This window comes from Engraulis encrasicolus, chromosome 10 (assembly GCF_034702125.1).
Source record: "Engraulis encrasicolus isolate BLACKSEA-1 chromosome 10, IST_EnEncr_1.0, whole genome shotgun sequence".
Classification (NCBI taxonomy): Eukaryota; Metazoa; Chordata; class Actinopteri; order Clupeiformes; family Engraulidae; genus Engraulis; species Engraulis encrasicolus.
In genome coordinates, this window is record NC_085866.1 from 52306868 (window position 1) to 52323629 (window position 16762).

The window sequence follows — 16762 nt, forward strand, 5'->3', positions numbered from 1 at the left end:
TATCCTAACCAAAAGATAACGTATTGATAGATATTTCAAAATCCAATAAATTATTGCCATGTGGCCTATCACCCAATATATTCATGTTGTTAGCAGTAGGCTACACTTTGGGTAGCCGACATACTCTCCTCTCACACCTACTGAAAAGAAGCCTCGTGGTTCACAATGCCAATCATAATTTTGCACATGGATGTCCAGTGCGCACTGTATTGCGCACTGCATGTATTCTCCCCTTGTCACCGATCGACAACTCTACTATAGTACAGTTCAGCCAGTCAGCCTTGATTTTCCCTCGCCCACTGTGCTACGTGTCTCGGCATGTTTATATTTTCCCTTTTTGAGACAGCTGTAAACTCGGGGTCTGCCTACTGTACGCCTCTAGTTGTGGACTCGGGGAGTCGATGACTAGTGAGAGCGAGTGGGTATCCTCTCTCTAGTCGACAGTTACCAGATCAGATTGCTGCTACCTTTTTATTATTATTGGTGTTAGAATGCTTGCTGCTGTTGAGAATCTCAGGCAATCCCCGTCATGACCTCACGCGCCCGCCCTGCCAATGCACTGAATGGGATTTCTCATTCTCATCGCTCAGTTGTTTGCTCTGCGCGATCGTTGTGAGCACTGATATCAGCTGTTATTCGGACTTCGTCGATGACAGAGTGAATAACGATTCGGGTTGTGTTTACCTTCTCGAGCCAAACTACGCATCTGTTTCAACAAGAACCCACCAACGCTTGACTGAGGTGAGTAATTAGACGTTTCTTGTGTTCACGTTTCATTCTTTACGCACATTGAAGAATGCCCCGTGGTGAACTCGATGTTCTTTGATTTGAGATTCTACGTCGCGCGCAGCCCAAATGTAGCCTGTTTTAGAGCATTTTTTTTGGTAAGACTGCTTGGTCGGCACATTTTTGGCTGTCGGAATCGCAAGCATTCATCTTTGGAATTTTCAAAGGTAGGTTACTTCTTGAGCTATTGCCGCGAGGACATTTTTGACATTTTAGACACACACGAGTCGTCAGTAGACCGGTCATTGTCGCCATCCGTTGAACGGTAGCTCAGTCAACGTTTGATATTTTTGAGATCCCAGCCGTCGTGGGACCAGCAGTCTGTTGTGGGTCGTATTCATGCCTAGACGAACCCGTGTTTTGTCTAAGTATGGGCTTTTAAATAGGTCGTTGTTAGCCTACTTATGGCCCATCTTATGCCCTATAATTGACTGTCCTGTAGGACTAGAGGCTCTCTCCTCATTGCCTTGGAGAAATGTTAACTCTGGAAAGGTACAGAAATAGGGAGTGGTAACCTACACTTGTCAAACTGAAATGGCTCATTTGTAGTTGTGGTTAAGTTGATGTGTTTTCTTATTTAAAACCCACATTGGGACTCTGCACATTTGTCATGGATAGTTGTGTATAGAGTAGTTGTGATAGCCTATATTGTGATATATCACAATAAAGCCCAGTTGTGAATAGAATCTGAAGAATTCCCTGTGTGTGTGTTTGTGTGTGTGGGTGTGTGTGTGTGTGTGTGTGTATGTGTGTGTGTGTGTGTGTGTGTGTGTGTGTGTGTGTGTGTGTGTGTGTGTGTGTGTGTGTGTGTGTGTGTGTGTGTGTGTGTGAGAGAGAGCTTTTCCAAAATACGCTTAAGTATGCTGATTTCTAAAAGAATACATTCCTTTTCACCCACTAAATTGTAAGACCCATAACAGCCTTGCTGTTGAGCTGTTGAAACGGTAAGAAGATTTAGAATTCAGCTGATGAAAATACTGACTTATGAAGTGGAACTACTGGAAGTAAATAATGTGTGTGTGTGTGTGTGTGTGTGTGTGTGTGTGTGTGTGTGTGTGTGTGTGTGTGTGTGTCCAGTGGCCGTGTTATATTTCCCTAAGAGGACAGTAAAGCTAAGTCTATCCAGAGCTAGATCATCCTAAGCAGGTTAGGTTTGTTATTGTCGGTGGCTGTGGCTATGCTGCGCTGTGCTGTGCTGTGCATTGCTGTGTTGTGTTGTGAAGCAGTGGTGGATTCATTGGCTGCTGCAGAGTAGCATCTTCAGGATTACTAGACTCTGCCCAGCCATGAGTCACAAGGCAGATCAACGTAGGAGCTTTTTTTGTTTTGCCAGCCTATCCTTTAATTTGAAGTACATAATGCTGGGCACTTACAATCATAGTGATTTATGAAATTATTATTATAATAATGGTGCTTACCGTGCTGATGACGAAAAGGGATCAGAACAACAGCAATACAGTTATAATGACGACAACAAGAACAGTAATACTACTACTACTACTACTGCTACTACTACTACTACATTATTATTAGCAGTAGTATTAGTAGTAAGAGGAATCTGCTCTCATATCATATTATGAGAAGGGCCTTTGTCTATTGTCCATGGCAAGTAGTAATGTGTTTTGGATTGACTTAAGTGGGACAGTAAAAGCTTGGGAATTACTTAATTAAGGAAACATCCCTGTAAAATGGAGGTGATCTGTCCAGCCTGGCCTGCTACTGGATGAAGAGGGAAGTGAGAGGGCGTCTGAGAGTGAGGTCTGAGAGTGAGATGTGCTCCACCTTTACTAGCCTTTGGGCTTTGCACGGATTGGTGCTGAATCGACAACTAACATGGTTACTGAAACTGTTGCTCAGCTTTTACGAGAAATGAAGTAGCTTTCTGGAAAAACAGTTCCGTCGATTTAGCGAGTGTTAGCAAGTCTAGTGTATGGGTACATGTTTTTGGGGGCAAATCATAGAGGATTGCACATTTGGCCTGCTTTTTGCCTGACTGCATTGGACACTGTGAAGACTTGCAAGGCATGGTTTACTCATTTAGGACTATTCTTCTGTTCTTGTAGCCCCTTAATGCAGGCCGTGCCTCCAGTGGCACACTGTAATAGTCATTGAAAGTTAACTACCAAGGTACTACAATACTATGACATAACACTGGGCCTTTAGTAATGCACTATGACTTGGTCATTGCCACTCTGGTAACAGCAAATTTATAACGCTGTTTCTTAAGGGGTTAAGCTGGGCACAAGTACACTTCTTATTTGACCATGAGACATGTCCTTTTATTTGTGATTCCACACATGTGTTTTTTTTGTAAATATATTGTGAGAAAAAGCAATTGTCAGAGTGACTTCATGGGAGTACTCACTTGAAGGAAGCTTGAAATTCACAGAGGAGACCTGTTGTCTGCATGAGTGAATTCATTGTGTGGCAAAGTAACACTCATCAAAGTCAGTCTTTTCAAGAGAAGAATCTATTGCCAATAGTCTGTATTATGTACTTCACACACAAGTGGTGTTGATCTAGCCTAGTATGAGGTCATCACTAACACATGGTGCTGGATGCATTAGATCCTTGTCTGTCACATTCACATGATTTCAAAATGCCCCCCCCCCCCAAAAAAAAATAAAAAAAATCCCCCTTTTTTGTTGTTGTTCTGATGCCATGAAGGTGTGATTACCATTAGATAGTCGTTGGGGTATTTTCAGGCTGCAGGCTATCAGGCTTTCGTTGGTGTTTGCATTATTGTGCCTGCTCCCTGCTCCTTCTCTCTCCTCCCTTTGATGAGAATGATGATGATGATGAGTAAGACATTTTACATAAGTAATTGAATCTTAAAATAACTCCCTATACTGTGAAGAATAACACTCCATTTGGTTCGAACTCACTAAAAATGTGTGTGTGTGTGTGTGTGTGTGTGTGTGTGTGTGTGTGTGTGTGTGTGTGTGTGTGTGTGTGTGTGTGTGTGTGTGTGTGTGTGTGTGTGTGTGTGTGTGTGTGTGTGTACATGTACATGTACGTGTGTGTGTGCATGTACGTGTGCGTGTGCATGTACGTGTGCGTGCGTGCGTGCGCACAACATCCTGCAATGTTAGTGTATGGTAGAGTGTTACTGCTTTACCCAGTGGAGTGTGAAGGCCTGTGAAGACTTCCAATGGCTTTGATTGAGGGGAGGAAGACAGAAAGGGAAGGACTCGGCTCAGTGGAGTGGCCTTGTAATACCTCCTGGAATGTGGAGAAAGCCTGTGAGGCGGGGGGTAGGGGCTGGGGGGTTCGCTGGGGTAGAGGCTAGAGGGTGAACTGGGGTAGAGGCTGCAGGCTGGGGTGTAGGGTGAAGTCTGGGGTGGGGTGCGGGTGAGCTGGGGTGAGGTAGGGTAGAGGAAAGGGCTTGGGTGGGCTGGAGGGTGAGTTGGGGAGTGTGGTGGCTGGGGTAAAGGCTACAGGCTCGGGTGTAGGGTAAATGTTGCAGTCAGGGGTGGAGAGGGGGTGAGCTGGGGTGGGGGAAGAGGCTGGAGGCAGGGGGGTTGGCTGGGCTGGAGACATGGGCAGAAGCTGGTGAAGGGGAGAGGCTATGGAGGTAGTGGAGGCTGGAGGGGAGCTGTAGTGCAGGGTGGGGCTAGACTAGAGGCAGAGGTGTAGTGGGCTGTAGGCTGGGGTTTGGTGGGGCTGGGGTGGAGTCGACTGGAGCTTGCGGTATAGTAGAGTCAGGGGGTAGGGTGGGATGTAGGCAGGGGTCAGGTGAAGGGAGAGGTAGAGGCTGAGGTGCGGATGGGGGAAAGCTGGAATAGGCTGGAGGCTGGAGGATGACTAGTGCCGGGATGGGGTGGAGTAGTGGCCTGGGAAGGGGGCTCCCAAATGAGATCACTGTAAGGAGGCCTTGGGACCCTGAGGGCTGCTTAATCTGTGCCGTGGTTCTTGGCCATGAGCTTAGCATGCCGCGGAGCATTGGGTTGTGGCGGATCGGCACATGGGAGCTTCGACGACACACAAACACACACACGCACGCACGCACGCACGCACGCACACACACACACGCACGCACACACACATGCTCACAGACACACACACACACACACACACACACACACATGCTCACACACACACACACACACACGCATGCTCACACACACACACACACACACACACACACACACACACACACACACACACACACACACACACACACACACACACACACACACACACACACACACACACACACACACAGAGGACTCCTGTCATCAAAAGCCATGTTGTTTTTGGTGGTTTGTGTGTGTGTGTGCGGGGCTTTCAGGGGAACACCGACAGGGAACCACCCTTTCAGAGAGACTCAAAGCTGGGGAGAAACAAGAGCACATGTTATACCTTCAACTATGCAGTTTTCTGAACCTCTTCAACAAAGTTTCCCAACCTTTTTGTCCTGTGCACCCCCCTAGGTTGTACCAGGACTACCCCCTCGCTCATGCTCTTGATCTCTATATGTCTATCCCAATGTGACTATGCTCCATACATTTGTTATTACATTTTTCCACAAACCCCCTGCAATATGTTTGCGTACCCTAGTGTGCAAACATGTGCCCTTGGTTGGGAATGACTGCTCTACAACTGAACATGAATGAGAAGCGCAGCTGGAGCAAAGACAACATTATAGGGGGGTTTGTTTCAGCATAGAGCGGGAAAAAACCCTCAAGCAGCAGGAGGTAGCAGAGGATGAGAGCCGGAGTCAAGCTGATTTGAAAAGGAGACTAAAACAGTACAGCATGCTTTGGCTGGAGGATACTGCAGAAGTCAGAGAGAGAGAGAGAGAGCTAGTTGCCTATAATGACTGGCATCCCTGGTGATGCCCCCCTCCGGCGCCCCCACCGTGGCCACACCTCTCAGTGAAACAGGCAACAAAATGCCTATAACTGCTGTTAAAAATGGGAATGGCAAATTATTGCTGTAATAGTGTGGTAATAGTCTGGAAATAACATGTTATTAATAGCTTTTTTTTGGCGATTTTCGCGATGGAACCGCCCCTCCTTGGGAGCCAACCCGGGGAATTGCTCAGTCGGCCTGCCCCTAGGACCGCCACTGTGTGTCCCTGAGTCAGAGGCAAGCTGATTTGAAAAGGAGAGACTAAGTACAGTGTGTTTGAGCTGAGGTATGATTGCTCGGCCAGTGGAGTGACTCATGATTTGTCATAGAGGTGATCCGCTGACCTCAGCTTTTGATGGGGATACAGGACAGGACAGGTTATGGATGCTCCAGTCTTTGGACTGAACAAATGATGAGATGTGTCACATGTGTCCTTGGAAATGAACCATATGTACTGTAGGCAAAAGGCAGGGATCACAACACGGGCACTGATGGCTCAGTGCAGCCTGTTACCGGATTGATGTCATCTCTCTCTCACTCACTCTGATATGAAATCAGATTCAGTGTGTCAGCATAGTTAAGAGATAGTAGATTATGAATAAAATTAACGGACATGTTGTACACAATATGAATGACTCTGATATGAACAAGGCAAATTCTTGCGCTCACAATATGGGCTTGTATGGCTCAGAGCAGCCTGCTACCGGATAGATGTCTTCTCTCTCTCTCTCTGACACAGATTTGAGATCAGCTTCAATATGTTAGTACAGATTATAGATGTAGATCATGAGTAAAAGGAACAGCCTTGGAATATTTTTTAAAAGTCTACACAATATGAATGCCTTGGAGATGAACTAAGCTTAGACAAATGCTTGCGCTCACAACACAAGCATGGATGACACCGTGCAGTCTGCTGACCGAATGTCTTCTCTTTGACATACTGTAGATGTCTTTCTCCTCTCCTCTCTCTGACACAGATTGGAAATCGGCTTCAGTACTTCAACACAAATAAGACAGCGTATTATGCTGCTGTGTAAAATGAACGGCCTTGAATATTTTAAAAAATAACTACACAACATGAATGAGGGAAAAAAAAACTAGGTCAGTATTAAAGCAGCCTTCCACAAAATGATATCCTTCGACGTATGCCCATTTGGCAGTGACGCGATTGCTTTCATCTGGCTTCACACATTAAACTTAGTTGATGACCAATGCCAGACCCCAACCAAACCCACCAGTCTACCCACCAGCCCACTCACCCATCCCCTGACTGTCCCCCTTACTCTACATTAATGTTTGATGGAGCAGAGAGTGCCAAACGTGTGCCATGCCAGTTTAGTATCCACTCTCTCTCCCTCTCTCTCTCTCTCTCTCTCTCTCTCTCTCTCTCTCTCTCTGTGTCTCTCTCTGTCTCTCTCTCTCCCTGTGCCTTCCTCCATCACCACATTGGCCCACTTTCCTCTCGTCTAATTAGTTTGCCACCACGTGGAAGGGCACCAAACACCGCCTGTTCACTCCCATGACTGCCAGAGCACCCGGCGGCACGAGAGAGGGGGGGAGAGAGAGAGAGAGAGAGAGAGAGAGAGAGAGAGAGAGAGAGAGAGAGAGAGAGAGAGAGAGAGAGAGGCGGGGCTGCTGCTGATCGTCTGGTGCTATACTGGCCTCTTTTCCATTGCCTTTTTTCCCACACACATGGCTGTTTGGTGTTGGCCTGGCCGTGGCCTTGCTATCACACTTGTGGCTTGTTTCCCTCTCCTCCTGTCCTCCGGAGTCTGACCCCTGTGGCCAGAGGGAGAGGTGCAGCAGCAGGTGCTAAAAGCTCTGAGTGGTCGGCCAGGCTGGACTGTCTGGACCAGACGCCACTGACAGCCTGGGGCAGCAAAAAGGATGGATGGATTACTGCACAGGCCTACCTGGCCCAGGCCCAGGGGCCCAAGAGTCAAGGGGGCCCTGAAGGTCAAGGCACTATACTTCCTTTTTCGTATTGCATTAACATCACACTTTTAGCAACTGTATTTTCAATTTTTCGCAGGAGAATTAAATACCACAGAACCGACAACATACAGTAGTTCTCCAACATCTTGCCTAAAACCCAGACTCTTGGGCTTGTCTGGCCCAGGGGCCCATGGAGTCATAATCTGTCTCTGCGCAAATGGGGACTGAGAGAGCCTGAGCCACCATCTCTTTCCAACATCCATTCCTCCAGGGTCACTGACGTTAACAACGTGACCTTTCTTAGACAGGTGATGTGCTCCAAATTACGTCTTTAGAAGAGTTGAGAGATTGGGTTGGGGGTTCTCTGGTGGTTGGGGTTAACAGTGGATATGTACTGTATGCCCGAAAGAATTCAAGCTCAAATATTCCATGGAGCATTTCTTAGCCATATCCACCTCTCGCGTCTTCACCATACAGTAAAGCCATACAAGAACAAAGGTACGGTACAAATAGGCATAGAAAAATTAAAAGTTTATTTCGATTTCTCATAATGTACCATGTAAGTTGAGCTTGGTAAATATAGTGTAGGCCTATGTTTGGTTTGCTCTACCCACCCTGCATGGCAACCTTCAATCTTCTGCAGTGATGACTCAGTTGTCTTTAGAAATGTATGTGATTTAGTAAGGAAGTATTAAATACTTGTAAGGAAGCCCCATCTGCCCTTTAAGCCTACACCTGGCTGCCACTGTGGTCTGTAATGAAACCAGAAAGTGTGTGGTCTAAAACCCTAATCCAGACAGCCTGCATGGAGATGTTTGGGGATATCCAGAACTGGTTACTGAAGAGATTAAGCGGTAAAGGCCCCTTACACTACTCTTTTAAGATGCCTTTATAAAGACATTTGCAAATCCCCTTTCTCCCAATGAAGTATACAGTTTCTTTCAACACCATAGAAACTGTACATTTATGTTGATTATAATCAACTAACATTTCATGCTCAGTAAAAAAAGACTGCTTTTCTGTTCTCATTTCCAAACTCCCATTGGAGTTTAGTGGGCCTGAAAGCCCTGGGCGGGCTCTAAAGCTGTGAGCTCAGCTTGTTGTGATGGTGTGAACTCGAGCAGAAAGCAGAGGGGGCTAGTATACAGTAGCTACGGCTCGGCTTGGCTCGGCTCAGCTCAGCCCAGTTCAGTTCAGCGGGCTGTGATTGTGTGTGTTGGTGCATAACAGAGGAGAGGAGAGGAGAGGAGAGGAAAAGAGAAGAGAGGAGAGGAGAAGAGAAGAGAGGAGAGGAGAGGACTGCCACTGCCACTGCCCAGGCTGAATGTAGTAAATCTCTGTTAAGGGGATATGCAAAATCTGAGGCTTCCAGCTCCCAGCAAGCACACATGCTGTTGTTGAGTTACAAGGGAGATAGCAACACAAGTCACTCAGGGTGTCTGACTGAGAGTGTGTGTGAAATGTTTAGGGTGCTTGTGTGTGCGTGTGTGTGTGTTTGTGTGTGTGTGTGTGTGTGTGTGTGTGTGTGTGTGTGTGTGTGTGTGTGTGTGTGTGTGTGTGTGTGCCCGTGTGTGTGTTTGTGCCCGTGTGTGTGTGTATGTGTATGTGTGTGTGTCTGAATGGAGGATGTGATCCTCGCGTCGTTCCGTCGAACACAAGGAACTCTGTCCTCCCGAGAGTCCCACTTCCTGTGAACTCTCCTGCGTGCGAGAGCGAGGACGAGGACGAGACTGAAGTCTCTATGCATCATCCCTCCCCTCCTCTCAATCCGCTCTCTGTTCTCCCTCTTCTCTCTTTTCCTCTACCCCCCTCTTTCTCTTTTGTCTTGCCTTTTTGCCTTTCCCCCCCGCCTTGCCTTGCCTTGCCACATTCCCCCTCTTTTTTTAACAGAGTCGCGGAGCTGCAGTGATGGAGAGAAAGGTTCCTTTGGTGGCCCTCGATAACAGATGCAGCTTTCTTTCACACACTTAACCCTTTCTCTCTGACTCGCACACAAATACACACATGCTTAATGCCACGCAGACACACACACTCGCGCACACACAGACAGATGCACTGATAAACAGATGCATGCGGAGAAGTGCACACACTTGTACACAGACTCTCACACACGCACACACACACACGCACACACACACACACAGGACCAGGACAACAACAACGACAGATGGAATGACTAAATATCTCCGAATATCTTGTTTGGTCCTCTTCGGGCTCATCGGGCCCTGGGGACGGTGTGTGGGTGGGAGGATATTTTTGCAGTACCTCCAATGGCAGGAAACTAATCCATCTGGGGATCGTCGTTGTGCGTTAGTGGTGTGGTCAGGGCCACTAACAGCTTTGGCCGGGCCCGGGACAAAGTCTTCTGAAAGCACCCCCCATCCAATACATAGAATGTACTGTAATGAGAACCCAATTCTGGGCCCAGGACCACTGACCCCTTTGTCCCCCCCCCATCACAGTCCCTAAGTGTGGTTATCACGACATTAAGCTTAAGCTCCAGCCAGTCTCCACTCTCAGTCCCTGCAGTGACTGCCTTGGCGCTACTTCCTCTTTCGGGAATCCGTTGGGATTCCAGGCTCGTCTGTCAGGTTTCTCCCAGAGATCTCTGAAGGCGTGCCTGAACAGGACACCTTCTGCGGAATAAATGCCAGTATTCCCTTCGGGGCCTAACGCACGACGGATCACTCTGAGATAAAGCCAGCATTTATATGTAGAGTTTCTCCGTAGTCATAAAGCCAAGTATGGATAGACAAATCGGCGTGAAAAAAAGCCTTGCATCAAATTCCTCATATGTGATACTAGGTGATTTCAATACTTTCATGTAGCATACATCTAGCATCTTATTCAAAATATGTGGGAATTAGGATCAGCACAGCGAATTAAGAAGGTCAAAAGACCCAAGTCACTTGCGAGCACTCTGCAAAGTCCGCATAAGCCAAAACAGAAGCAGAGGAGCTAAATAGCAGAGGAGCTAACTGATGTAGTGCCTCATGGAGTTGCACACATGGGACTAGAAAGTTATAGCCTAACGGCAGGAAGGTCCTGTGGTTTCAGAGCCAGAGGTTTAACCTTGAGGTAGTGGTAAATCATCTAATAGAAGAGCCTGGAGTCCTCACTTTCTTTCAGCAGTTTGGTGGGAAAGTCTTCAGAGTGGCAGAATCCGAGAAGCGGTCTGTTTGACTGCGCAGTGGGGGTGTTTAAGGTGAGACCAGGATGCATGGCATGATGGGTAAATATGGGCTCATTTCAGAGTTTGTGCAAGGTTTGCATTGCCTGTCAGGCGTTCCTCACACCACCGCATGGCTCCACTCTCTCAGTCTGAGGAGACGAGACGTTATTATCAGCTGTGAAATGATGCAGTATCAGGAAACATACCGATAGGCAGAACACAGCAGGGGAGTCCTGCATTGAGAACCTTGCCTGGAAATAATTGGTCTGCGTGTGTAGGGGTGAGTCTGTGTGTGTGTGTGTGTGTGTGTGTGTGTGTGTGTGTGTGTGTGTGTGTGTGTGTGTGTGTGTGTGTGTGCGTGCACACACGCGTGTGTTTGTGTGCGCACGTGCGTGCGTGTGTGCTACAGTACTGTATGTGTATTCTACATTTAAGCATGTGTGCATGTGTGTGTGTGTGTATCTGTAGGGAGGAAACTCCCCACACCACATTAGTACATGAGCCAGAGGTCAATTTTTCACATATTGGTATCACCTGGGGTGGCAAAGTCTATCAATGTTTTTTGTAATCCTCCATGCCTGAGGGACATTATTTGGTATGATAGCCCTCTGGAAGTGGTAGCTTTCTTATATTTTTACTCACTTTTATAATGACACCCAGTGCATTTCGCAATACATGCCTATATATGGATGTAGGCATATGTAAGTGTCTGTGATGATGGTATATGTTTTTATTGATGTTACATCACATGTAGACACCTTAGGGATTTTAAAAATATACAGGTTTGATGGATAATGTACTTTCCTATGAATTATGTAAGTCAAAATGTATCCGTCATACACTTTTTCAGCAATATAATGCAAGGTTAGATTGATGCAGAAGCCTGTAGGAGGGTGGGTCAAATCCCAATGATTGCTATATCATATCTGTAGGGTGTGGGCATTAAAAAAAATAAATGGGTTTGCTAGTTTGATATAAATTATACACCTATTTAGGCCCAAAACCTATAACTGTCCAATGGATTTCAATGGAAATCAATGCATTTCAATGTAATGCAAAGCACATTACATAACTAAGGTATAGTGGAATGTAGGAAGTTGTGAGATGCCTCAATGCACATTATATCACATCTACAGTGTATAGACCTAAGAAAATATATGGATTGGATAGCTTACTACAAATAACCCACTTATTTTAGACCCACAACTCATGGCCGTCCATTCAAAATCAATGCATTTAAAAGTTTGTCTGGCGGTAAACGCCATACTCAATATTTAAAAGTATGAAATCTTTAGGAGTTTACAGAGCTTATGTAGGGATAGAGGAAGTTGGGAGATGTGTCAATGCACATTATGAACCTTTGGAAAATATATGGATTAGATTGCTAAATGCACATAATTCAGGTACTTTAGATGCTGACCATTGAAATGTATTGCAAATGCAAGTTCTCTAATTACATTGTAGAACTAAGGTAGAGGAATGTAGGAAGTTGGGAGATATCACAACACAAATGTCACATCCATTGGATCTTTAGAAAGCCTACATACATTATGTTAAATAATCTTTTTTCAGTCAGTGGGCCAGGACACATTTAGCCTATATTTCTAAAAATTAAAGTGATGGTAGGCATGTGCTGGAGATACATGCTGAGATGTCCTAAAATGGGCCAGAGTGTTATCGATACAAACTTGATCATGCTTACTTCTTTAAATTAAATGAGATTTTCTTTTGGCAATTTTGTTTTGTTGAACCTCAAATCCATAAGCACTGGTAGTATTGGGTCACCCATGAAGTGAAAAAATATTGCCTGGTCTCCTTTTATCATATAGCCTACTTGCAGTTATGGAAAAAGTTTCTGACACCCTGTGGATGATTAGTTGATGGGCATGTGGATGTTATTTTCAGAAAGTACTATTCAATGGCTGACCAGGCATATTAGATCTTGATAGAGACCATAGTGTCTTGGTTGCAAAAATGGCTCAACTTGAGTGTACAGGAGGTGGACACTCAAGTGTTTGAAAACAAGATTAATTAGGACAAGGCAAGAGGTCAAGAGGATACGTAACTGTCAGAATGGCATTTGCAAAAGAAGAATATTACAATTGTCAGCTCACTCACAGAAATGAGAATTTAATGACACCAACTGATCAATGGAAAGAATGCAAATAGTGCATTCAGAATCCTTCACACATAACATGGAAATTGCACCTATTGTATGTTGTTTTAACAAATTATAATATGTGTGAATTGTAATTTTCAAAATCTCCATCACTATTATCATAATCAGCCAGGTTGGGCTATTATATCTAGTCTTCCAAAAACCCAGTCATGAAGAGATTCAGAGTTTGCGCTATAGCTGTATAGAAAATATGCTGAATGATAAATGATGAAGTTAAATTTAGGAGCTGTTTGCCTTTTGTTGGGTCCTGTGGCTTTTCCCCCATCCAATCAGCATCATTGGTGATTGCTGATTGCTGGCGCAACAAATTGGAGAATGATAGGGGTAAGTTTCATGAACAGTTTCAATTTCTGAGTAATGAGTTGATTTTAGAACACATGACACTAAGGGCCTCTAGCTCAGTTCCTCTGGCTTTTGAGGGTGTCTTTGAACTTCATACTGTAAACCCTTACTGGGAAGTGACAGGGTGATCATACCTGTGCTTTTGGTGGCTGTGAGACCCTTGCTCCCACATCCCTCAGACGTTTTGGTGATGTATATTGCCACAAACCTTCTGTATCTAACCTCTTCAATGCAGACTTCAATTTCCCAGCTGCGATGTACCTTTCCATGGTACAATGTCTTCTTGGGAGCTGATGATGCCTCATTCCCATTGCAGGTCTCCACTTGCACTAAGTAACCACAAGTGATGCCTTTTCCCTTACCACTGATCTCTTGACTCACGATACAGTATGTCTGAATTTAGTGTCATCTGTAGTCATGCCTTGTTGCACTGCAAGTTGTGAGATTGGTAATGGGTATCTTGAAACTTCAAGCCACATCTTGATGTAAGCTGAAAGTCCTCCTTCCAGTTACTGTTCAAATGGGGACTTTCTTAAATGGGGGGCACATCACTGAGCTCATGGGGCATGGCGCCAAAGACATCAGCAAGATCCAGGAAGATTACATGGAGGTTCTTTTTTCCAGCTTTGCTGTTTGGGTAACACACAGCATGACCTGACACTAAATCCAGACATGCCGCCCTTTGAACAGTATCAATGTGCATGATTGGCCATCCTTTGTGAAATAACACTGAAAAGGAGATTAATTTCCAAAATAGTAAGTGACGAAATTGTGTTGAACTGGCAGATGTTCATTTGTATCCTTTTCCTTAGAGATCAGGACCCCACCTGCTCTTCGCCCCACTTCACACTACACACTTCACATGCAGTCAATGATTTCAATTCACTTTGTGTGCTTCACTCTATTAGACTCAGAGGCAACAATCAATGCAAGGCACTAGTTTCCCTTGAATATCTTTTCTTCCTTGATGAATCATCAAATCCCTGTGAGATTCCTTCTTCCCTCCAGCATGTTTGTGGAGTTATATTCCCGCTGGTTGGTGTTCTCACAAGTCTGTAGTATAGTTATTGTTCATCATGTACTTACTCATTCTCCAACATCTCAGTCACAACACATATGAAGTTAAACAGGACTCATCTGATGCCATTTCTGTCTGTATCATGATGTACCTAGTCTTATGTGTCTTTGACACTAGAGCAGTCAACATACCCAGCAAGTCAGATTGTACGGTATGTTTAAAAAAAGACACATTTTCAGAAAAAGTAATGATCTAGTTTAGTTCCAGACAAAATGAAAATACTGTTATGCAGGATCTCCATGTGCTGTTCTTGAAACTGATGTGTGTGCAATTGCAATCGCATCTTCCAGTTTTCTCTGTTACACTTTAGACCTACCTTCATTCTGTAATATAGCCTAGTTTGATTTCCAATGGCTAAATGAGATTTGAGTCTAAAATAACTGTACTGCATATCAAGCCCATTTGTTTTCCAAAGGTCTACAGTAGCTATATAATATGCATTTAGAGATCTGTCATCTTACATTGAGCAATACCTTACTTCTGCACTTTGCATTACCTGGAAATGCTTTGATTTTCAATGGACGGCTATGAGGTTTGGGTCTAAATAACTCTGTAATGTGTATCAAACTGTCTAATCCAGGGGTGCCCAACCTATTCCAACTCGGGGTCCCCTTGACATGTTCATACTTTTTCAGGGCTCATCACTGACTGAAAAAATAAAACGAAACATACACTATAAACAAATGTGATTTTTGATTTTTAGAAAATGATTTCAAGTCCCACTTGGAATACAGTAAGGGCCAACCAGTGGCCCCAGGCCTAAAGTTCGAGAATCATTGATCTAGTAGTCCATATACTTTCTAAAGGTCTACATACTCTAGATGTGATATAATATGCATTGGGACAACTCCCAATTTCCTACATTCCTCTACAACACATTTCTGTAATGTACTTTGCATTACATTGCAATGCATTGGTTTTCATTCAAATCCATTGGACAATTATGAGCTCTAGGCCTAAAATAGCAACATACCTTATATTCGGCGATCAAACCCATGTATTTTCTGAAAGCACACACTCTCCAGATATGATATAGCAAAAGTTGCAATCCAACCTATCCCCCTGGGGTCTCCCAACTTCCTCTATCCGTACATAAGTTCTGTAAAGTACATTGTACTTTGAAATGCATTGATTTTTAATGGACGGCCATGAGGTGTGGGTATAAAATAACTGTGTAATTTCTATTAAGCTATCCAATCCATTTATTTTCCGAGGTCTACACACTCCAGATGTGATATAATGTGCATTGTGACATCTTCCAACTTCCTACATTCCTCTATACCATAGTTATGTAATGTGTTTGGGATTACATTGAAATGCATTGATTTCCATTGAAATCCATTAGACAGTTATGGGATTTTGGCCTAAATAGGTGTATAATTTATATTAAACTAGCAAACCCATATATTTTCTGAAAGCCCACACTCTACAGACATGATATAGCAAGTCTTAGGATTTGACCCACCCTCCTACAGGCTTCTGCATCATTCTAACATTGCATTATATTGCTGAAAAAGTGTATGACGGATATATTTAGATCTATATAATTCATAGGAAAGTGCATTATCCATCAAAATTGTATATTTTAAAAATCCCTAAGGTGTCTACATGTGATGTAACATCAATAAAAATATATCCCATCATCACAGACACTTGCATACGCCTACATCCATATATAGGCATGTATTGCGAAATGCACTGGGTGTCATTATAAAAGTGAGTAAAAATATAAGAAAGCTACCACTTCCAGAGGGCTATCATACCAAATAATGTCCCTCAGGCATGGAGGATTACAAAAAACATTGATAGACTTTGCCACCCCAGGTGATACCAACTTCTGCTCCGGCCCATGGACTACATGTGCTTCACAGACGTGTGCGTGCATGTATGTGCATGCGTGTGTGTGCGTGCCTGAAGACCACACCACACTGATCAGAGTTGGGAGCAATAGTGCCAATATCCTGCAGCGAGATGAGCCAGCAGTGGGGGTCCTTATTGACTGACCTATCCCCGCTGCCCTCCCCTGGTGCTTGTCTGGTCTGGTTTCCGTCTGTGGCCGGTGCCCAGGGTCAGATGGCAGGCCCTGGTTTTGATGGGGACCAGCAGGGCTGCTGACAGCCCCCCCCCCCAAAATACATACAATGTAATGGGGACCCAGCTGGGTTGCCTGATTATCATTGACTTTCAAATCTCTTCAAGACTTGGTCTGACCAAGAGCATAACAATTAACGTTTCCCAAATGGCATGGTTGACCCGCAACTGGTTGACTGGTTTATGACAAAGTGGGTGGAGTTCCCGATTTATCCAGAGATCAGAAGCGATATTTACATTGCTCTTGGCCTGACTAGAAGCAACGCCAAAGGTGTTGCGTCACTAGGAGGGCGTGGTCTGGCTACCAGTTGGGCCCCCTCTCTCC

At 44.8% G+C, this 16762-nt stretch overlaps 1 protein-coding gene across 2 annotated transcripts in view; it reads left to right on the plus strand.

The window, feature by feature from the left end:
- The first annotated feature begins 362 nt into the window (after window positions 1-362).
- Window positions 363-16762, plus strand: part of src (v-src avian sarcoma (Schmidt-Ruppin A-2) viral oncogene homolog) — a 92624-nt gene continuing 76224 nt past the window's right edge. Inside the window, exon 1 of one of the 2 annotated variants that reach the window (XM_063209297.1) lies at window positions 363-741. The gene's annotated coding sequence lies outside the window, so the exon portion shown is untranslated. The remainder of the gene's footprint in view (window positions 742-16762) is intronic. The other variant, XM_063209296.1, reaches the window with a different exon arrangement.